The sequence below is a fragment of the Pinus tabuliformis genome, chromosome 7, assembly GCF_031772625.1.
Source record: "Pinus tabuliformis cultivar Carrire ecotype Pingquan chromosome 7, CPIR1, whole genome shotgun sequence".
Classification (NCBI taxonomy): domain Eukaryota; kingdom Viridiplantae; phylum Streptophyta; class Pinopsida; order Pinales; family Pinaceae; genus Pinus; species Pinus tabuliformis.
In genome coordinates this window covers 16,553,259-16,577,586 of record NC_142293.1, presented here as the reverse complement: position 1 = coordinate 16,577,586, position 24,328 = coordinate 16,553,259, and the positions used below count along the sequence as shown (strand labels likewise).

At 36.8% G+C, this 24,328-nt stretch overlaps 1 pseudogene; it reads right to left on the bottom strand.

Annotated features, from left to right (window-relative positions):
• Positions 1 to 21,316: 21,316 nt before the first annotated feature.
• Positions 21,317 to 21,787, bottom strand: LOC149244908 (3-ketoacyl-CoA synthase 10 pseudogene; annotated as a pseudogene).
• Between the last annotated feature and the right edge of the window lie 2,541 nt (positions 21,788 to 24,328).

The window sequence follows — 24,328 nt, the reverse complement described above, 5'->3', positions numbered from 1 at the left end:
AACAATCCCATCTATACGTAAAATGTATCTAGCAACACTTTCATCACTATGCATCTTAATAGTTTCATACTGAATTCTGAGAGTTTGAAGCTTAGCACGTTTTACCTGAGAGTCTCCTTCGTAGCTATGAATGATGTTGTCCCATATATCTTTGGTTGTTTTGAGCTACATGACTTTGACAAATTGTGATTCTGACAGACTTCCCAATAACGTATTGACAGCTTTGGCATTGGTTTCGTATAACTTCTTACCTACAAACTCTGTAGGAATTGATGCTGGAAATTGATATCCTTCTTCCACAATTTCCCAAACATCAGCTCCAAGTGATTGTAGATAGGCTTTGGTTCTTATTTTCCAATATACTAAGTTTCTCCCATTGAATATTGGAGGTCTGATGGATCCCATGCCTTCGTGATTATTCATCTTGAAAGATCTTCCTTCGAGAAATCAAGCTTCTTCTGAAGGACCTGCACTAATACCAATTGTTGGAAATAATACTAAGAGGGGGAGTGAATCAGTATTATCGGATCAATAATTTTTCATTTCCCAAACAGATTTACATACGCTACTTCTGTGAAGTGAACTAGTGTGTACACACTACTGTGATTAGAGAAACCAATGTATACCCAGAGAACTTGTGATTTAGTTAATTTATCATGTGTTGATCTATAACGAGTGCATTAGTAACTTATTAAATAGTGCAATAAAAACATAATAAACCATCACACATAAACACACATGAACACCAAGATTTAAGGTGGAAACCCAATGTGGGTGGAAACCCAATGTGGGTGAAAACCACCTGTTGCTTTCCTCTTTGTCTTATTTTAATAATAATAAAATTTATTTACAATCTTGTACTGGCGCAGACTCATACCAGTACACAGGAACCCACCTGTAGAAGGCTACAACCTTCTCTCATTTTCCAACTTTTGCTGGAAGGGAGCTACAACCCCCTAGCTCTTGTACCAGCCAATGTGTTTACTAGTACGCAGGCACTGACCTATAGAAGGCTACGACCTTCTCTCTTCCTCCGAGGACCACATTTCATAAATTTTCAGATTGGATGCTCTTGGTACACAACAATACACATGAAGGCCTCGTTTCATCAAATTTTCATACTGGACCCATCAGAACATTCAAACTGCATCAACCAATAATCAGTTAATCTGATCAGTCATATCACTGTCACCATAACACTGTGTTGAACCCAAAAACCTACATCATCATTCAGAACCAGCTACAACCTCAAAAATCATGCATCAGAATGTGCACGCTACATTACTGAAACCAACCTGCGTGTATACGCTACTTCCTTCAATCAAACATGTGTATACCTTCGAAACTACTGAAACCTAAAATTTCTAAATCAAGTATGTACCTGTTGAAGCCCCGAAAATCGGGTCTACAACAAGGGGGATACCCACCCGGTCCGGACCTTGGTTAGAAGCTCCTTTTCCATTTGGTATAGTGGGTCCAACTGGGGATATGGGACCAGTTTCCCAATTTTTGTGTGTGTGTGAAGGATTGATATTTCTCTTTCTAACAGTTTCTAAATGAAATACTTTTACTCTAACTCTAATCTAATAATATAGAAATTGTATTCTAATAAGCAGAAATATCTAAGTCTACACTAACCCGGGGTGTAATCTTTCTGTTATGCGATCTAAAATGATTTCAAATAACAACTGGTAATAAATATCATTCACCTATTATGAGAAAATAATTCAATAAAGATGAACCACTTCGTACAAAAAGTTAGATGAAACAGTTGTGAGAAACATATCGCATAATAAGCTACTCATACATCAAGCATAAATAAATAGCTATCACCGTACAAAAGTGCCAAAGGATAACTCAGGCATTCATGCATCAATATATAAACAAATGAACATGAATATCACTTTAAGACAAAGGCAGAAATAGTTAAGAGATAGAAGTACCATTTATAACTAGTCCTACTCATGAGCTTCAAGCGATAATGATTTATCTCTTCTTGATCTAACATCCACTAAGAGTACAAAAGTGCAACATCAGTAGAAGATATCAAATGCAAATATCAATAAATCTTGTTCCATTCATTCATCAAAACCTCCTCAGAGGGTACAAAAGTGCAAGTTCTGGGGATAAGTTTTTGAAAAATTTCAGGACCCTTCTCTAAATGCATGAGAAGGATTTAAATACTATTAACTAACTCTAAAAATAACTTATTACAAAAATGTAGGATGCAGTTTAAAAGACCATCCTCATTTCAGGAAAAATAAAACAAAATGAAACTAAAATTCAATCTAAAATTAAAACTACTTTTGTATCTGTTCCTTGAAATCGCACGCATGCAGCATCTATTTGAGAAGAGTTGGCTGATTGACTTCTGACTTTAGCTGAGCTGAGAAAACAGAATCTGCGAGAGCTAGTGCCATTTTATCGGCAAAATTGATGATACACTTGAGAGTCATCCACTGGATATGTGTCTTTACCAAGTATGCCCAGTAATAATCCCAGTTCAACTTGGTTAACCCTTGGATTGCTTCTGCCTTTTCTTGAGCTTTCTGCCTCCAATCTGTTTGTATCGTTGCTTTCTTGCAATTTTTGGGGCTTGCAGGTGACTGAGCAATTAGAAGCTTCCCTTTTCGAGAAATTTTCCTCAGTGATGCGTGATTAGCATGGAAACTACCTCTATTTCTTGATCCGGGCTTCGTTGATGTGTTTTTCGACTTTTGTGCTTTTTTCTTTTAGTGGGTATAAAGTTCAAATTTTGTGAAAATAATGATTCCGTAAGCTCTTGACCTTGAGTCCTAAATTGTTTATTTCTGATATCAACGCTGTCTAGTATCATTTTAACCATGTCCGTGTATGGAAGAATTTTGGGCCTTGCTGTTATCCGGTGTAAGAATGAACAAGCTAGCTCTGTGATGGATGCCTCAGAAGAACTATGTGAACCCGCAATAGCAGTAACTTCCATTACTCTGGGATTTTCCTCCTCAAGTAGATTATACATGCTTTCCCACGTAGCAATACCAGTGTCTCTGTTACAGGCTGTGTCTATATACAAGGGCGCCATTTCTTTCTCTTTAGAGCTCGGAGCTTTGCTTTTCTTTCCCATAATATCCTACGTACTGCTTTGTATCGTTCTCTGTTCTTCGTTCCTAGAGTTTACAAGTGAAGTGAGAATAAGAATAATGATAAGGAAGGGTGATGGGAAAGTTTTAAATGCCGAAGACGCATAAAATATACCACCTTATGTGAAATGATTTTTCAATAAGCACGAAACCATATTCCATTAATAACTGGCAACTAACTCATTTATTAGCATTAAAGCACGTAACCAGGTGTCGGTTTATGGAAAATACTTTTTTGAACCGCGATCCCAAAAGATCTGTGATGCAGCGATTTTGTGATTTTCTTCGCAATATCGCAGATCGCAACATCGCAAAGTTGATAGCTCACTATATCGTATTATCGCATTGTCGTTCTATCGCGAAATGGCAATATCGCAATATCACGTTATCGCAATATCGCATTATTGCAATATCGCATTATCGCAGGAACGTCATATATGACAATCTTCGTTAATCTGTTTTCTATGAAATGCGATTTGCGATATGTGTCATCGCATATCGACATTTTTAAGGTGTTTCAATGTAATTTGTATTTGATGTATGCGATGCGATATTTTATTATCGTGTATCGCGATCTCACAATATTAGAATTCCGCTGGTAAGGAGGTATCCTGTTATCCTTTTGCGATGCGATATTTCCTAAGGAAAGATTTTGTTTTACCTTATCATAGAACTTAGATTTTTTTAGATTTTTCAAGGGGGTCTTCCTAAGTTTATGATGGTAAGTTTTATTAGGAAAGGAAATTTAAGCACTAATTGATTTTTAAATCTTTAACTAAGGGTCCCCATTTATTTAGTATTAGGAATAACACTAAATAAAAAGGGGAGTTCTTGCTGGCCACAACAGTACCAACCAACAATATACTGAACATCTATTGTTAATTTACAGAGCTTCACACTGGCAGTAGTAGAGATCACCCTACTTATACAATCAATCAATCAGATATCAAACTCCTTATGCATTTAGTTTTACTTTCAAATCTAAGAAAGCTTCATTGACAGACAACAGTAAAACAACAAAACAGATCTGATAGATTAGTTAGACCTAAAGACAAGGCTTTTCTTTTGTATACGGTACTTGGAATAGTATAATCTACGTGTACACGTGCTTTTACCAAGACGAACCAGTGTACAGATCTGTAAATATTAACTCATAACTTTGTTGTTATTCTATACTTCAAACAAACCTAGAGCGTGACCTTTAAAGAATAAAACAGGTGTACATAATTAGATCTAGCCCAACCAATATCAGATCATTCAATGATAAGTCATTTCAGGTCTCATGATCCTGATCCAACATTGAATTCAAGTTGCAAAAAAAATTTCAGATCAAATCACCAACATAGCCCCTGCAACATAAAATATATTTCAAATAGAAGTATTTATTAGAAACCCATTCACTTGCACACCCTAGCCTAATGATCTTCTCCTCCTTATATAGTTTTAGGCCTTTCTCAATACCTCAGACCAAAACCACTTAGGACCAATACCTTGGACCAAATAACTCAGATCATACCCTGGACCAAATACCTCGAACCAAATACCTTGGACCAAAACCTTGATTTTCGAACCTATATGTGTTTTCCCTCTTGTGAGAGTGCGTGTATACGTAAACACTCTTTTTGTTTTGTGTACCAACATGTATACGTCGTTTTGACTAATTGGACCTACGTATACTTCTTAAACTACTTTACATCAACCTTTTCCTTCACCTTCTTTATTCTGATTAGTAGACCTTAGTTCCATCTTCCTGCTCTTCTGTACCATTTCCGTGTTACCTCTAAATATTCCTATTGTACTGTGAGTTGCCTTTTATCAAAACTGAATTGCCCTTAGAGTGAGTTGCCATCAAGGACAACACTTGTATCATAATGCTAACAAAGTTTCCTTACCATGGAGTCTCGAGACAATGTGGTCTCGAACTACCTCAAGGATTATCCACCTTTCCTTCGCCACACACTTCTTCCATTCAGCGAAGTTCCATGCATCCATAGCTGTTGGCTTGGGGACTTCTTGATCAATGAATTCCTTCAAGCCATTATCTTCTAGCACAGCCTCCATCATGTCCCTATAGGCTATAAAATTTTGAGCTTGCTTCCAAGGCATACTCAAGCCTCAACCCATGAAACGCCATCTACCGATCCTAAAGTATGTATGCAAATTCGACTTTCACCTATAACCCAGAAACTCAAAACTTCAAAATCTCCTCTAGAGAGCTGATTTTAAATTAGCAATATCTCCCTCTTCCAAACTCTGATTTGGCTAATTGTGTCTTTTTTTTATTTTGGGTATCTTTTCCCAATGAATCCAAATATACAATTTGTTTCTCAAAATTTTGCAAAGATATTCTTAGAACTTCTCTACAAACTCTCGGCCCAAAAAACAATATTGTTGTGATACCATGCAGAAAAACTTGTAGTTTCACAAGCTCATGTAATCTACTAAAACAAAAGACAAGAATCTACTTCTACTCTTTACAGCGGAAGCCCATAAACATCGAGCAAAAAATAATCAATTGAGGAAGAGAATCAAAGGCACATAACACAATAAATATCCGGGGAAAGCCACAACTCAAAACCCCACTATCTGTTTTGTATTAATGCAGAAAATCAAGATGAAATTACAATGCTTGTTCTCTCTAGAACAATCCCAACACTCAACAAATTCAATCTCCAACTCATAAGCAAGCTCAAGGGCAAAGCTTAGCCAATTCACAAGATATCCAAGTCTCTATTCCAATGTGTAATTCCTATGGAGAATAGCTTTCATTTAAAGGGAAATAAAGCCTCTAAAATTATCACAATCCCTCAAGGATCAATTCCTAATTGCATGCACTATCAGTGCAACTCAGAAAAATATAAAACAAATAGTACATTGTCCTTGCACTCTAGTCTCAACTAGGTATTTCTCATAATAAACATGCATGAGTTTCTGATCGTGGAATCTTCAGTTAACTAGAGTAGCACTAATTAGGTCACTAGTGTCCCAACTGACTTTTTACTCACTATCAGTTCCTGAAATTGATTAGAACTAATTTAACTAAACTTAAGTCATTAAATTGAATTAACTAATTACAACTCATTCATAACTCATCCTTAACTCCTATAAGTTAGGGAGAACATATACATGTCTTCTAAAAGGCTTTCAATTTGAATTTCCTAAATTAATTAAGTTAATTAAACTTAATTAATTATTTTCAAATTGTTATGAGAAAAGAATTCTATTTTAATTCATAGTTTAATTCAAGGACAAATTAAATTGAAATTTCTTGTTGCCATTTCTCAACAAGTAATGCTAGATAACTAGAAATTCTTGTAAGAGTTCTTCTTGTCTGTACTCCAGACCTTTTTTCTCCTAGAATTTGAGATTCTAGAAGATTCTTTTGAACATACCTGGATGGAGTATTTTCCCTGACTGTTGTATCTTCTTCTGATGCTTCATTGGTTTCTTCCTATATATCATTTTGATTTGATACAGGAAAGCATTCACCGTTATAGTAATTTACAAGGTAAGTTCCTTAGATAGAACACCAAAGGAAACTGCTTACAAACAGATCATAGATCAATACACCAGTATTCTTGATGTGGTTAAAACCCTCAAAGAGGGAAACAATCCACGGCTTGACCCAATGCGGCCACTTCAGGCAATTTATTAACAAAATAATGAAAATTTACATAAGCTTCTCTCATGAATGGTTACCCTACAAATGACCCTCCATGCTCTTTAAATAGAGATCATGGACCAATCAGGTGCTAACCCACGGATTAAATCTAGGTAATACCGAAGATAGAATGAACCTTTAGATCACTTCATTTCTAGAACATATCGTGACCGTCGAATTGTAAGTTACAAAATTACATAGTAAAGAAACACACTTTACCTAACTCTACACTAGACCAAGTTATACTTAACTATTTCCTATGTGTCAGAATATCCTAACATCCCCCCTTAAGAACAAATTGGGATAGGATTGAAGTATGCACAAATATGACACAATAGGAGAAGGAAGGAGGCATTAGAGCCTATCCCCCCTTAGTGACAACTTCCTGAACTCCAACCATAAATCAAAGTTCACTAAACGTCGCCTCTGTGAGAGCCTTTGTAAAGATGTCTACAACTTGAACTTCTGTTGAACAATATTTCACTTCAAGAACATGGTCATGAATGAGCTTTCTGATGAAGTGATGTGTAGTTCAATGTGTTTTTGGCGCTGATGTTGGACTAGATCTTTGCATAGTTGAATGGAACTTTGATTATCACTCCAAAGTGTAGTTGGATGTTGCTGCTGAAAACCAAACTCTAACAGGATCTGGTGAAGCCACGGGGATTCCTTACTAGCTTCGATGGTGCCACAATACTCTGCTTCTACTGAAGAAAGATAGATGGCACTTTATTTCTGATCATAACAGGTAGTAGACTTCTGATCATCAGGGTCACTAGCCCAATCGAAATCAGTGAAACCAACCAATAGACGAGATGCTTCTGCACTGTAATGAATCCCAAACTAAACTATACCTCAAACATAATGAAGTATTCTTTTGGCTTCACTTTCATGTGGGTTTTGCATAAATCGAGCAATAAGGCCAACAATAAAGGAAAATTCAGGACGAGTATGGGTCAGATACAAAAGTTTTCCTACAAGTTGATGATATAAGGTAGCATCAAATCTAGGGGAAGTAAAAGTGACTAAAATTTTGGCTCCATACAAAAAGGGAGAAGGGGATGGCTTATAGCCTTCCATGTGAAAATGGAGTAGAATATCGCAGGAATACTTGGACTAGGAAAGGGAAATACCTTCCTTGGATTAGAAGACTTGAAGACCAAGAAAATAATGCAAGTGTCATAAGTCTATCATTTCAAACTTCCTTTTAAGGCTGGACTTCACATGGTTTATAAGGTTGGGATCACTACTAGTAAGGATAAGATCATCAACGTAAAGAACAACAATGATGAGAGACTTGCCCACTTTCTTGGTGTAGACAATATTGTCAAAATGATACCTAGAAAAACCAGTATCTAAAAGAAAGCTATCCATTTTGGCATACCAAGCCCAAGGGGCTTGCTTGAGACCATAAAGGGATTTCTTAAGTCGACATACAAGGCTGGAGTCTCTTTGTATAAAGCCAGTAGGTTGTTCCATATAGATTTCTTCATGCAAGTCCCCATGCAAGAAGGCAGATTTAACATCCATCTGATGGACTTCCCATTTAAAAGAGGCAGCAAGGGAAAGAACAAGGTGGATGGAGTTCATTTTGGCAATAGGGGAGAGGGTTTCAGTATAGTCAATGCCTTCAACTTGTGAAAAACCCTTAGCAACAAGACGAACTTTATGTTTATCAACTTTTCCATATGGTCCATACTTGGTTCTGTAAACCCATTTTCATCTAACAATTTTTCATCCCTTTGGAATAGGAACAAGATCCCATGTATCATTTACCAATAATGAACAATATTCTTCATTCATAGTTGCATCCCAATCTAGATGGCCTGAAGCTTCTGCAAAGGTGTCAGGATCATAATTCGCTGAAGCTTGAGTCAGTAAAGAAGAGGTTCTATCGAACTGAGAACATGTACAACGATGATCTATAGGATTACTGGCAAGAGCACCTGTTGCATCCTGAGTAACATAGACCCATTTTGGAAGCTGAGGAGTTGAAGGAGATCCTGAGAAGGTGGGGGAGGAATTTCATCCTCATTGTCATCATCTGAAGAAGAAATATTTTCAAAAGTAGAAGGGATAGAGAGAGGTGGCACATCTGCCGAACTAGGCTTGCAGGTCGATATATTTTCAGCAAACTTTACATATCTTCTAATGATAACATTTTTGGACTTAAGTGGAATAAGTATATATCCTTCGACATTTTCATAATATCCAACAAAAATACATTTTTCACTCTTAGGTTCTAAAGCTTTATGTTTCTCATCTGGAATATGGGTCCATGCTTCAATATAAAGGACTTAGTAATTTTTCTTCAATGGAAGAAAAATTATTGGGGTCTAATGTAAGCAACTCATTTTTGAGTTAATGGGCCCTAATTTCATTTTTAATTCCAAAAAAGTTAGTGAGTTGTTTTATTTCTTCATTAGGAGTATCAATTTCTGTGATATAGAATCTAAGGTCTGGAGAAATAGACATCCCTATCAACCCACATACTTGATATTTCCTATTTTCCCATTTGGTTGCCTTATCTTCATCTCGAGGTTTGGTTTCTTGGCCTGGGGCTATTTTGTAAAGACCTTTACTTCTAAGTAAATCCACAATGTAGGACCACCATTGGAAGTAGTTGGTGCTATCAAGAATAACTTGGTGTGGAATTTCCATTTTAATAGAAACTGAAGCTGTAGATGCTAAAACTAAGTGTTCTAATGGAAAGATCTCAAAAAATTAGATTGATTCAAAAAAGCAGCTCTGAAAACGGCTTCTGAATGAAGAAGTTATGGATTTTTGAAGAAAAGTTGTTGAAGATGCCGACGAAGTGCGTGAATGTGTGGAAATGAATGATAATGTTATATTTAAAAAAAATCCTCTTCTTTCCAAACTTAATCTAATTAGTTCACTTTAAAAAAAATATATTTTATATGACTCACTTTTATAAATAAGTGAAAGTCACTTTTATAATGGTACTTTATGAGCTATCCACTAAATTGTAACTTAGATAAAAGATAAAGAGACTTTAGAATTATAAATGACTCACTTTTTATAATGGGTGAGAACACTTTTACATAAAGTAACTTTAAAACACAAGTTACATGTGCTTTTTGAAAAAGTAACTCAACAAAAAGAAAGACTTGAACTCAAGACCTCTATTCTCATAAAGTAACTTTGGACCAAGTGAGCTAGTTTAAAAGGTTAGTAATTTTTGGAAAAGAGGAAGGGGGAGTTTTTTCTTTTTTTTTTAGTCGCTGAAGCTTTGGGGTGTGTGCTTACTTGAAAAATCTCTTTCTTCTTGCCTACAAAACACAAACCACAAAACCCAACACGGACATACAAAAAAAACAAACCTTACATCTTGAAATTAGCTTTAGCCGGAAACTAAATATTTTCCTCAATGTTTCTAATTTTCTGAGATCACACTAAGGCATGGCAAAAAGAGCATATGCATGATAAAAATCCTTCCTTTATATTTCTGATTTTCCCAGATTGCACAAATTCGCAGGGCAAAGAGAATACACAGAAATGAAAGGTATAGATCCAGTAATAAAAAATAGAGAGCTAAATAAATCGAAATAACCAGAGAGATGAATAGCTAGAACTGCAACAGATGCTCCTAACACAATAGAGCAGTCCTCTCAAACTGAAAGCAATCAGAAATAGTAGATCTAGGAAGCGACATTCGAATGAAGTTGTACCAGCTTCAAATTTGGATCACCAACAGATGCAGCCCTCAAATAGCTCTGATACCATGTAGAATTTACATGGTAAGTTCCAGATAGCACAGCAAAGGACACCGCTCACAAATAGATCACAGATCAATACACCAGTATTCTGACTTGGTTAAAACCCTCAAAGAGGGAAACAATCCACGGCATGAGCCAATGTGACCACTTCAGGAAATTTATTAACAAAAGAATGAAAATTTACATAAGCTTCTCTCATGAACAGTTACCCTACAAATGACCCTCCATGGTCTTTAAATAGAGATCATGGACCAATCGGGTTTTAAGCCATGGATCAAGTGTCGATGATACTAAAGAGAGAATGAACCCTCGGATCACTTCATGTCTAGAGCATATCGTGACCGTCAGATTGTAAGTTGCAAAAGTACATGGTAAAGAAACACACTTTACCTAACTCTACACTAGACCAAGTTATACTTAACTATTTCCTATGTGTCAGAATATCCTAACAATCATCTTCCTCATTGTCATCTTCCTTTATCTGTTCCGGATTACAGCATGCTTCATCAATTAATACATCAATACATTCAACAATTTTTCGAAGTCTTTTATTATAACATTTATATCCTTTACTTTTAGATGAATAACCAAGAAGAGTTCCTTCATCTTCTTTGGGTTCAAAATTACCAAGTTTTTCATTAGTCTTTTTGATGAAACAGTTGCTTCCAAAAAATCTAAATTGTTTTACAGTTGGAGGCTTACCATACCAAAGTTCATATGGAGTTTGATCAGTATTTACCTGAACATTAGCTTTGTTGAGAATATTTACGGCAATAAATGCAGCGTCACCCCGGAAGGTAGCAGGAGTTCCATATTCATCAAGCATATCTCGAGCCATTTGTTGAATTATTCTGCTGATTCTTTCCACTATGACATTTTTTGAGGAGTTCGGGTAACAGATAAATTCCTTTTTATTCCATGTTGTTCACAAAAATAAAAAATTTCATCTTATATGAATTCTCCCCCTCAATCAAATCTGAGACATTTGATTTTTCGATCTGATTCATTTTCAACTAAAGCTTTGAAGGCTTTAAACTTTTCAAATGCTTCATCTTTATGCTTTAGTAGACCTATCCAACACATTCTAGAAAAATCATCAATGAACAAAATGAAGTATTCTTCTCCAAAAGGTGATGTTTTCCTTGTTTGCCCACACAAATTAGTATGGATGAGTTTAAGACGCTTACTTTCTGACCCTTATTTCTCATTGAAATGAACTTTGATTTGCTTACCGATTTGACATGATTTGCAGATGGTATTTTTTGGGATGTTGATATCCGGAAGATCACAAACCGCCTTCAGCCTGCATGCTTTTCTTATTTGAGAAAAGCTTAGATGCCCCAATCTTCTGTGCCATAAACAATTTTCATTTGTTTTTCTTAAATAGCATTTTTTCCTCCCTTTAGTATATATATATTTCTTGAAGTTCTTGTACGTTTCATTGCAGTATTTCCTATATCAAGCTCATGAACCACACATCCATTTGATCGAAACACAACGCCATTTCCTTGATCACACATTTGACTGACACTCAACAAGTTATGTCTTAAACCATCAACATACATGACATTTCCAACTTTAACCTTTTCTTTTAAATAAACATAACCTTTACCTTTAATGACAGTTGGTGTGTCATTTCCAAAGGAGACAATTTTTTCCTTTTCTAAAGAATTATATGAAAGGAGTTTATCTCTATCACCTGTCATGTGTTTAGAGCATCCTCTATCAATGTACCACTGATTTTCTTGCCCTTCTGCAAACAGAGATATGCCATATCTTTCTGATTGAAATTCCTTCTTTTTCCATACCTTGAAATTTGATGATGTTTTCTCCTTTTGAATTGTTGGACGAAATTTGCTCCTGCATTCAGATTCTTCATGGCCAAAGTTATTGCAAAATGAACATTCAATTTCATCTTCAAGATGAGAAAAAAATTTATAAGAACTTTTCTTGATTCCTATTACGCTCCTTTGATTTCGTGCTTCTCTAGTCATGATAGTTTTGTAAGCAACACATTGAGCAACCTTATGCCCAAATTTATGGCATGAAAAACATTTTCCATTAAAGAATTTTCTATGATCATAGAACATTTTGGTATTGTTTACTTTTTGGTTGATGCTTCTGTTGATGTTCAGCCTTGGAGTAAATTGAGCATGATTTACCTGATGAGTACTTTTATGCATCAAGATAGCTTCTGGTGATGGCTCACGAATTTTGTGATTGGGATGATTCTTCAGTATATCCAAGACTGGTATTTATAAGAGGAGAACGTTGAACCTTGAATATTTCATTTAAAGTTTATGATCCATTAGCAAATCTAAGATTAAGAGATTTTGTCTTTTCAAGTTCTTTTCTTAGACCCACAGCTTCACATTCTAGTTTTTCATTGTGCTTTTCTCTTTCAGCGAGTTGATGTGTCAAAGTGTCTATGATCATATTCTTTTCTTCCAAACAGATTTTGAGTTTAGTGATTTCTTAAAGAAAGCCTTCCTCTTCTAAGGAATCCAAAAATCCATCATTGTCACAAGCCATGAGTAGTTTAAAAACTTGTTCAACTTCATCTTCATCACTATGATATAATCTATCACTATCTTCATGAGTATAGTAACTTCTTCTATTAACAACCTATTTTCTATTTCCTTTTGCAGGCTCCTTGCATTTTTCATGATTATCCTTGTGAGGACATTTTGCAGCATAATGGCCAACTCTACCACAAGCAAATCATTTGAACAGTAGCTTACCTCTAAATCTTCCAGAACCCCACTGAAGCTTCTTGAAAAAGTTTACCTCGTCTTCTTCTTCTGAAATATATCCTGATTCATTGAGATCTTCTTTTCTTTTCCCTTTGTTGAAGCTTTGAAAGTGGCTTCCCTAACATCTAATAGACCTCCTTTCCTCATTTCAAAGGTAGTTAAAATTCCATGAAATTGAACAACAGTAATAGATTGAAGATCCTATTTTTCTTCTATGGCAGATACTTTTGACTCAAATTTAGAAGAAAAATATCTCAAGATTTTCTCTACTAAAGTATCCTCCTTTATTTCTTCACCCAAATTATTCATAAAACTTACAATCTCATCTACTCGTAAAAATTAACTAGTAATACTTTCATCACTATGCATTTTGAGAGTTTCATACCATATTTTGAGAGTTTGTAGCTTAGCACGTTTTACCTAGGAGTCTCCTTCATAGCTCTGAATTATTTTGTCCCATATATCTTTGGTTGCTTTGAGCTGCATGAGTTTGACGAATTCTAATTCTAGTGGACTTCCCAATAAAGTGTTGACTTCTTTCACATTGGTTTCATATAACTTCTTGCCCATTGTATCTGTAGGTATTACTATTATAAATTGGTGTCCTCCTTCCACAATTTCCCAAACATCAACTCCAAGAGACTGAAGATAAGCCCTAGATCTTATCTTCCAATATACTAAATTGTTTCCTTTGAAGATTGGTGGTCTGATAGATCCCATGCCTTCATGGTTGTTCATCTTGAGAGATTTCCCTTTAAGCGATCAAGCTTCTTCTAAAGGACATACTCTGATACCAATTGTTGGAAATAATACTGATAGGGGGGGGTTAATTAGTATTTACAATTCAATAACTTTTGATTTCACAATCATATTTATATATGCTACTTCAGTGAAGTGAACTTGTGTGTGCACACAACTGTGATTAAGGAAACCAGCGTATACCAAGAGAACTTATGATTTAGATAATTCATCATGTGTTGATCTTTATTATATAGCAACTATGTGCAGTAATAAAATAAGAAACTATCGCACATGAGCCACACACATGAACACCAAGATTTAAGGTGAAAACCTAATGCGGGAGAAAAACCACCTGTTGTTGTCATCTTTGTCTTCTTTTTAATATAAAGAAAATTTGTTTACAATCTTATATTGGTGCAGACTCATACCAATATGCATGCACCCACCTTCAAAATGCTACAACCTTCTCTTATTCTCCATCTTCTACTAGAAGGAAGCTACAACCCCCTAGCTATTGTACTAGCCGATATGTTTACTAGTACATAGGCGCCTACCTACAAAAGGCTACAACCTTCTCTCTCCTCCAAGGACCATGTTTCATAATTTTTCAGATTGGATACTCCTGGTACACAACAACACAATATGAAAGCGTCGTTTCATAAAATTTTCACACTCGACCCATCGAAAGCTTTGAAGCTCAGACTCTATAATAATAACCACATCAACCAACAATCAGTCAATCTGAAAAGTCAGATCACTTTCACCAGAACACTGTGTTGAACCCAGAAACTTGCATCATCATTCAAAACCAGCTGCCACCTCAAAAATCATACATCAGAATGCATACGCTACTTTAATGAACCCAACCTGTTTGTATACTCTACTTCCTTTAACCAAACCTATGTATACCTCCAAAATTACTGAATCTTAAAAACTTTTGAATCAATTCTATACCAACCAGTAATATTTTGAGGATCTACTATCAAACTACCGAGATCTAAACAGTTAACAGCAAAGATCAATCTTCTCACTTAATCAATCAATCAATTAGAATCAATCTCCTTATGCATTCAATTCTACTTTCAGATTTAAGAAGACATCATTAACAGACAGTAGTAAACTAAAAACACTCGTCAGATAGATTAGTCATTTCTAAATAACAGGATTTTCTTTTGCATACGCTACATGGAAGCTTCGAACCTGTGTGTATATGTGCCTTCACCAAGGTGAGCCAGTGTATAGGTCTACAAATACTAACTTACAACTTCGTTATCATTCCATATTTTAGACATACCCAGATCATGATATTTAAATAATAAAACATGTGTAAGCAATCAGATCTAGCCCAACCAATATCAGATCATTCAATGATAAGTCTTTTCAGGTCTATTACCGGGAAATCTAGTGTCTATTCAGAACTGCTATTCCCACTAAGATGGGTAGCTATCTTAGAAACAAACAGATTAAAGTCACTTGTTTTTCCTTTACGAGAGAGAGATGGGAAAGAAGCAGAGAGTACCAACCTCAGTCTTCCGCTTGGCTCCTTGCTTGTTTCCTTTCCCCTTTAACAGGATCTCGCCACTGCTTCCTTACTTTTCCAACTTCAAAGAGCACCTATAGATTCACAGCAGCATATTACCATCCAAGCATAGAGATCTTTCATTGTAAACAATATAGGATCAGATATATATTGACCATACAAATGCATATAACAAACACAGTATTCAAAGATACACAAGAATATGGAGGAAAACTCAATTAGTAAAAGTCATAGAAGAGAGTATTACAACCACTTGGTCTGACCCAGTGCCATCCTCCCAGCTTGAAAGCCCTCTTCACCTCACACAAAGCAAGATCACCCAACAATGCCTTCAAAGAGAAACCAGCAGCACCTCTTTGCAAATTACCAAATTCCAACCTTTGGATCTCTTGGATGAGGGATCCATTTATAGATATTTGCAGGTGGTGAGTCAGCTTCTAGGATTTTGATTAGTGTCATCTCTCTGATAGTTCTTGATTCCACATGGAGATTTTAGATCTCTTACTCATCCTTGGGCGAACTCAGAGAGGCAAGTGTCAAATGAGTAGCTTTTAGAAGATTCTCTGGGTTTCCACCTAGCAAACTGCTTGTGCCATTTGTCTGCTCTCGCTCATTGCACCCTACAGAAGGGCTTTCCAGTATGCATCGAACTTTTTGCATGTGGCAGGTGAGATGCATGGCATCTTTAGCACTGGGCAGTCTGTATGGTCCTGCTTTGACTAGTTTTGAGTAGCTTTTCATGGAGAACTTCTAGGAGATGATGTAATCAGCTGACCTTGCTCCTTTAGGGTATGAAACAACACTTTTAGGGACTTATAAGCCCTTGGTTTATGGACATATTTGATTGGGGTTGCAGTGCCCAAATATGTCTATAACAGTTTCCCCCTAAAGCATGAGGTCTTAAATATTTTGATGTTGGGTAAAATGCTTTATAATGAGGATCCGAGGTTTTTCGCACTGGAAGATGACCTGTAATAAGATACAATACGATACATTATCTTCATATATTTTCATGATCTAGCTGAGGTGGGCATTCCCATGCTCAGCTTGATAAATTCATTTTCATGTACATAGGATAGACAACCGTCTGTGTGCAAACTGATGATTCTGGTAGAGCCATCATCCCTTAGTTTGGATGATTATTTGTGCGGAAATGATGTACATTTGATGTCTTTATTTTCCTTATTAAATCGCAGCCCAGTTGTATGAAACTAGATCCGAGGTCTTCAAAACTCGTTCAATCTTCGCCCGAAGTACAAGTCAATCCATGTGAAAATATGTTCTGATGTCGAACATGGAAAGACATTACCTGATTACTAGTCAATGATGTAAACTGTTAACAGGCACGAGAGGAATCACCGATGATGATGATGACCCTCAAGGTACTGCAGTACAATTAACGTTGTGTGAATACATGAGTTGATTTCAAACACCACGCAAAGTCTTTCGGTCGAAGGCCATTAGTGTAAACCTGTCGCTGGAAGTGAGAAACTTTCCATTGAGGCATGCAATCTTCAAAGTACTGGAAGGGTTTTCCCTAGGTCGGCTTCTTGGATAATAAGCTGATGTCGACAAGAAGTGACCCATCATAGGAAGGCATTAATGGATCCCACATCTATGACATAGAATGGAGCAAATGATTTTGTAGAGGTGAAAACAATCTAATGATACAAGGTTCAGGGCGACGGTCATGAAAGGATGAAGCGTGAAGGGATTGTAGCAGATGAGACACAAGCTAGGTAGGTGAATTCTCTAAGTGACTTCTCTTGAACATATCAGAGACACTGAAATGGATTGGTAGTGTTAACCCTAAAAGTGGATGGTACGGTGGACCAATGGTGATATGACCGGTGAACGGAATAACCTAACCCGACTCAATCATGGTGATAGAGTGAAAGTGTCATGTTCAAGAGCGACCTACTACCAATAAAGTTCCTTTGCATTTTCTTCCCAATTTTCCCCAGTCATTTATAACCAGTACCTATTTATTTTTGTCAAGCTTGAGGAGGATAACATATGCTTGTTCTATAATTTTCCCTTCGGGCAAACCCGTTGCTATGTTTTAATGAGCCTAGCAACAGTGAAACTCACTCTTGTCTGAATGGACAAGTTTGTCGCTATTGTTTTAACGAGTTTAACGACAAAGATAACTCGGTCCTTTTCAATTTTAGAGAGTTTGAAAAGAGATGGAAAGAAGACTCCAATATTCCTTTTTCATAATATAATCCCTTAAGTCCGAAAAAGTATAAAACAATGCGAAAGGGATGACTTTTTGATAGTTTTAACGATCCGAACAAGACAAACACTTGATCTTTCTCTGTAATAATCCCTCAGGTCCAAAAGGATTAAAATCTAGAGGAGGGATAGCACTTCCAATCACTTTAACGAGGTGGAGAGGCCAATCGCTCGACAATATTTTCATATTTTACGAGTTAGATGAAAAGAGCTTAAAGGAGACTCATTTTTTGAGGAACGAGTGATGTTTTCAAATAGAAAATGGTTCCAAGTAAGTTTTGGAACTTCCCAATCATGGCGTTGTAAAGAAGGTGGATAATAGGATCACTCGTCGTAGCTGTTATCTCAAAATCAGGCCCTGGAAGGCTGCTGACCAGGAAGACTTCAAGTAACTATTTCAGACCTACTTTAGGTTGAGGCTTAGCCTCCTCAACTTGAGAGGGCTCTCTCTAAATGGGTTAATGATTTTTACTTAAGATAAGATGGCTAACTCTTTGTGATATATCTGTGATAAATATGGATGCTGGAAAAACATTAAACAAATTTCCATTGGGCCTATGGAGTCAACAACACCTCAGTAAACAATGATCTTGACCTTACATGGAAGTCAGGGCATTCAGCATTTGAATATTCAGAACATACACTCATATGGAACCACACAGTCTATAGATGCATACAGGAAATCAGAGCACATTCAGTGAATTCTGAGTGATTATACATCCATACCACTGTAAACAAAACTAAGAGAAGGACAACATCACACATTCTAAATATAAGAAATCCCTCATGAATCCTGAGAAGTAAAATCAAAATATGCTTGCTGAAAGTGAGTCTTTTCATAAGCCAAATACTATGCTCTGTTATAAAGCTTTTCCAACCTCTATTACATTGTTGTTTCAGCTATATATAGAGCTCTTCCACCTAACTGAGGTTCCTCCTCCAGCGTGAGGGGAACTCCAATTCTGCCTATGATGACACCTACTAACACTTTGACTAACTAATAATTACAACTTACTACTAACTGACAACTCTAGAAACCTAAAACAATTAGGATTCTAATTCTACATCATGCTGAACATAGCATTTATTACAATCAAGATTTATTCCCTGACAAGTGGTCTCTTTTAGTTTGGCTATGATAGGTGTCTGTAGTTGCTTGCTGGACTTTGATGTCGCACTTTCTCCATTACCCCTGAAAAATAGAAAATTGTCCCTGTTTATCGACCTTTAGTTTTCCTCAAAGATGTTCGAATCCAATGAACTATGCCCTTCATCTTTGATTATACAAAACATATCAGAATGCCACGTCCTTGATCTGTTGTCCACCTTTGCCATGTGTGAAGATAAAAACCTCCTCCAAGCTGTTTGACATACCATGGACTAGTAAATGTGACCACTTTATAACAAAAAGTTTAGAATTGGGTTCAAATATATGTTTCCTCTACCTGTCTTGCCCTTGTTGAAAGTTGATACCTTTAAAACACCCTTTGAGGATATTCCTTTTTCAAAACTTTTCCCTCGGTCTCACAAAATCGATTGACTGAGTTTAAATTATGTAGCTTCAACAGTTTCACGGTGCGCCACGAAACTGCTAAGTGTTAGTCATCCTCTTTAGCAGTTTCGTAGCACGCTACGAAACTTCTAGCTAATTCCAAAAACACAGTTTCAACCCAAAATCTGACTGTCTCGAGCTTCATTATCTTGAAATGTCTCTTTTTATGTGTCCTGAAGCTTTTCAAACTGAATATATATATATATATATATATATATATATATATATATAAAGTGTTCATTGCTTGAGAGATTAAGAATCCTTGGAGCTTCGATAGCTGCCTGACATAAGAGGCTAAAACGAAGTTCATTGTTTTGCTAGTCCACCCCAGTATGTCAGATTTTTAGCATTAACTCTAAAACATTTTTAGTGTCCGCCCGAGATCGATCATATATTTCAATCACTGACATCTCATAACGATGAGCCCTCACATTGAAGTAGTGGTAGACCACCCAGTTTTCACTGAAGACTGCATGGACAGGTCCCTGCATTCCTTGGTGAGTAACTCGGTGTAGTATCCGTCCAGTGACTGTGTCTATGAGATATGCCACCAACCAAGCCTCCTCTGGAGTAGTGGATCCTATTGGACCAGCAGCTCTTGGTGAAACAATTACAACAAAGAGTACATTCTTTCTGACGTATTTGTATAAAACTTCCTAATCTGTTAGAACCCTTGCTTGTGTGTGAACCACCTCATCTGGCATTTTTGTGACAGTGGAAACAATTTTCTCCAATTCATAAGGAAACAATACAGACCACATTTCTCTAGTTTTGAAGCAATAATCCTTAAACACCATATCTGACATGTCCTGATTTTTGATACCATAACCTTGGATTGATCCTTTTTCTATATCAACAAAATATAAGTAGATATTTGACATCTGTTTAAGAAACATAGTCAGTGCTTCATTGGTTCTAGGAAACAAGTTTGCCCTTGCATTGTTATCAACAAAAAGATGTAGCCGTTGCTCAGTTGAATCTGTCATTGGCAGAGGAATCACTTGAGATATGGGATAGGAAAACCTATAAGATTCAAGTTCTTTGCCACTGTGAGAATCTACAAATGAAAGAATCCCTGTCTCATCATGTCCTAGACCACATTTCCCCACTATCAGAACAGCTGGACTCTCATCTAAAGCATGCTGGTGAGGGATCCGCCAAGGAAGGACCTTCAACTCAGAAGGAGCTTGGCATTCTTCTGTTTTCCGAAAAACAGGGAGAAACTGTGACCATACAATGCAACCATCTCCAGAGTGAAGAGAAAAAAGTTTTCCTGCCTTTGTTAATACTATAAACAATTTTCGAAATCCATTATGATCCCTGGTCATTTTTGTTTTCTCTGCATTATGCAGCCTCCTTGCTTGTATAAGAAAAATATATCAGGGCCTTTTTTCAGTATAATGTTTCAGACTTCATGACAAGACCTATAAACACAATTCAAATAAAGATTTGTTGTTGTCTCTAGCCCTGAATTGACCATCAGCATGTTGCTTATAGTATTCATCTCTGCGTCGGTGTTGCTTACTGTACACAACCCAAAAGAGAATTGAAAGCATTATACTAGTTGAGATGAGTGCTAAGCCAATGTAGACCCAACGAAGATGTTAGTCTTGGAACTTTCACTGATCGGGCAGTTTCTGTATTTAAAATTTCAATTTGATCAGTCACAATATTTCCATAATTTATTTCACCGTCTTTATCATCAACAGTATTAGGAATGTTGTCTTCAGCTTCAGTTGCTTTAGGAACTGGTTTGGTGCTGCTCATCTTTTTCGGCTTTGCAACAAAAAAGCCATCCATGTTATGAACTTGCGGATAGAAACGCCTTGTCCTTTCCAAAGATGAGTGAAAGCGGTGCTCCCTAAAATGTATAAACTCTGACCGAAGTCCAAACCACATGGGACAACTTTTACATCACGCTTGCTAAGTGCATAGTTCACAACTGCCTCATTCTCTGCAACCGTAATTGAGCAACGATCTATTTGTGGTTTATTATCATTGCTGACAGAGAGGGCGTGGGGTTGAATAGGCTGCAATTCACGACCAGGATTCCAATGTCCTTGGGCCGAACTTTGCATTTCTCGAATAACTCGTCCAGGGCGCCAAACATCACTATTTCTGCTTCGGCTCTGCCCTCCTTCATTGTGGAGCACAGTCCTGGGTTCATTACTGCTTTGGGCAAGTAGGTTTCGTCGCCCAGACCAGATCTTTCCAGGATTCTCTTCTGAAACTCCAGGTTGGCATCGTCAAAGTTGCCGGACTTCTTGGAAAGGGATATGAAATCCTCTTTGGATACCTTAAGCTCATCCGATGGTTTGAAACAAGCAAAGTCCACCAAATAAACAGAACGAGGCTGCGACATGAAATAGAGGCACAACATGAACACTGTCACTCTCTGCTTGGCGGTGATCAATTTTATTTGCCAGTTGTCATCTGTAAGGGGTTCCATTTGACCCAGTAATGCCAACTTTGTCCATATCTTGAGAAATATAAGCCTAAAAGCCCAATCTCGATAGAGAAGAAAAACGGGACTTTCATCCACAGGAACCTGCAAAGGGACTGACACCAAACCTTTATAATTAAAAAATTGATGTTCAGAATTTAAAATATTTTTTCTTGAGTGATAACAGGTGGCTCCACTTGGGATAGTGTGCCCCTGTGGTACACTAAGAACATGCAGGTCCAGTGCTTTGTCCTCTTTATGAAAAACATAGATTTACTTGACAAACATCCCTTTCCAGCTTCTTGGGCTTTCACCTCGGGCTTAAACTTGATGATCACTGTGGGAGAAAGAAATTTACCTCTACTAAAAAAAAATAAACGCTCAGTCAACCTTGAGCTTATTTGCATTTTCCTACCTACCTACCCTATCAATTCAAACTTCTTTCAGCTCAATCAATGTGAAATTTCCAATGTAGCCAATCATTTGTCTTATCTGATATTTGAGTTTTTTGACTGCATCGGAGTTCAGAGCCACAATGATATTGTGGTGACCACTGCCACTGAAATTGCCTCTGATCCTCATAGAAAAACTGAAACACTGGAGAGTAAAACTCTTCCATGTATTTAGCTATAGGATCCCAGAATGCATGATCAGCTTGATGATTCTTGTAACTTTCTGGTTGTGCAAACTGATCTTCAACAACAGTGTACAGTTCCTCAATCGTGAAAGAGAAAGGAAGCAACACTCTCTCCTTGTGTTCTGCCATAGAAAGCTTCTGAAAATAATGATCATGCTTATGAAAACTATATGCCTGAATTTGACCTTCTAAACCTTTAATGTCTTTCTCAATGTCCTCAGCAACTTCATCCAAAAATTTCATCTTATCCTCTGCTTTACAGTCAAATGATTTTAGATACGAGGACAAGGACAAAGAAAAATTTTCATTTGTTTCTCCATTACTATGATCATTATTCCATTGTTTGAAACCTTGAATTGAAGGAGAGTTTGCCACCACATCTGATCTATCTATCCATTCCTCCAAAAACATAAACCAAAAGTCTTCAAATGACTTGATGGATTTGGCGGGAAAGCTTTCAATCCACCGTTTACATTTCCCTTGAAATGAATCATAGAACAACATAATGCAAACATCCTCATGTTTAACTCTAAGAAGCTCTGTAAAATCACAAAAATCTGATATATGCTTCAAAGTTAAACTCAACTCTTCTCCATTGAATTTTGGACCATTCCTTAGAAAATATGCATCCTTGGGAAAATGATTTGGGAAACCATGAATTCCTGAAAAATTTATGCATGCATACCTTGAAATAAGAATGGTAGCATCTGGGTCCTTCATAACTCCAGTGGAATCACCATGAATGTATGAATTTCGAATTCTTCAACAATGGAGTCGCCAAGGTAGATTTGCATCGTCAAAAAGTCTTTTGAGCTCCTGCTACCTTCAGAAGTTCAGCCTCTTGATTTCGGGAATGATTAATCTTTCGACTCCCGGCAGACACACCAAAATGTTATCTCAAAATCAGGCCTTGGAAGGCTGCTGACCAGGAAGACTTCAAGTAACTATTTCAGACCTACTTTAGGTTGAGGCTTAGCCTCCTCAACCTGAGAGGGCTCTCTCTAAATGGGTTAATGATTTTTACTTAAGATAAGATGGCTAACTCTTTGTGATATATCTATGATAAATATGGATGCTGGAAAAACATTAAACAAATTTCCATTGGGCCTATGGAGTAAACAACACCTCAGTAAACAATGATCTTGACCTTACATGGAAGTCAGGGCATTCAGCATTTGAATATTCAGAACATACACTCATATGGAACCACACAGTCTATAGATGCATACAGGAAATCAGAGCACATTCAGTGAATTCTGAGTGATTATACATCCATACCACTGTAAACAAAACTAAGAGAAGGAAAACATCACACATTCTGAATATAAGAAATCCCTCATGAATCCTGAGAAGTAAAATCAAAATATGCTTGCTGAAAGTGAGTCTTTTCATAAGACAAATACTATGCTCTGTTATAAAGCTTTTCCAACCTCTATTACATTGTTGTTTCAGCTATATATAGAGATCTTCCACCTAACTTAGGTTCCTCCTCCAGCATGAGGGGAACTCCAATTCTGCCTATGATGACACCTACTAACACTTTAATTAACTAATAATTACAACTTACTACTAACTGACAGCTCTAGAAACCTAAAACAATTAGGATTCTAATTCGACATCATGCTGAACATAGCATTTATTACAATCAAGATTTATTCCCTGACAAGTGGTCTCTTTTAGTTTGGCTGTGATAGGTGTCTGTAGTTGCTTGCTGGACTTTGATGTCGCACTTTCTCCATTGCCCCTGAAAAATAGAAAATTGTCCTTGTTTATCGGCCTTTGGTTTTCCTCAAAGATGTTCGAATCCAATGAACTATGCCCTTCATCTTTGATTATACAAAACATATCAGAATGCCACGTCCTTGATCTGTTGTCCACCTTTGCCATGTGTGAAGATAAAAACCTCTTCC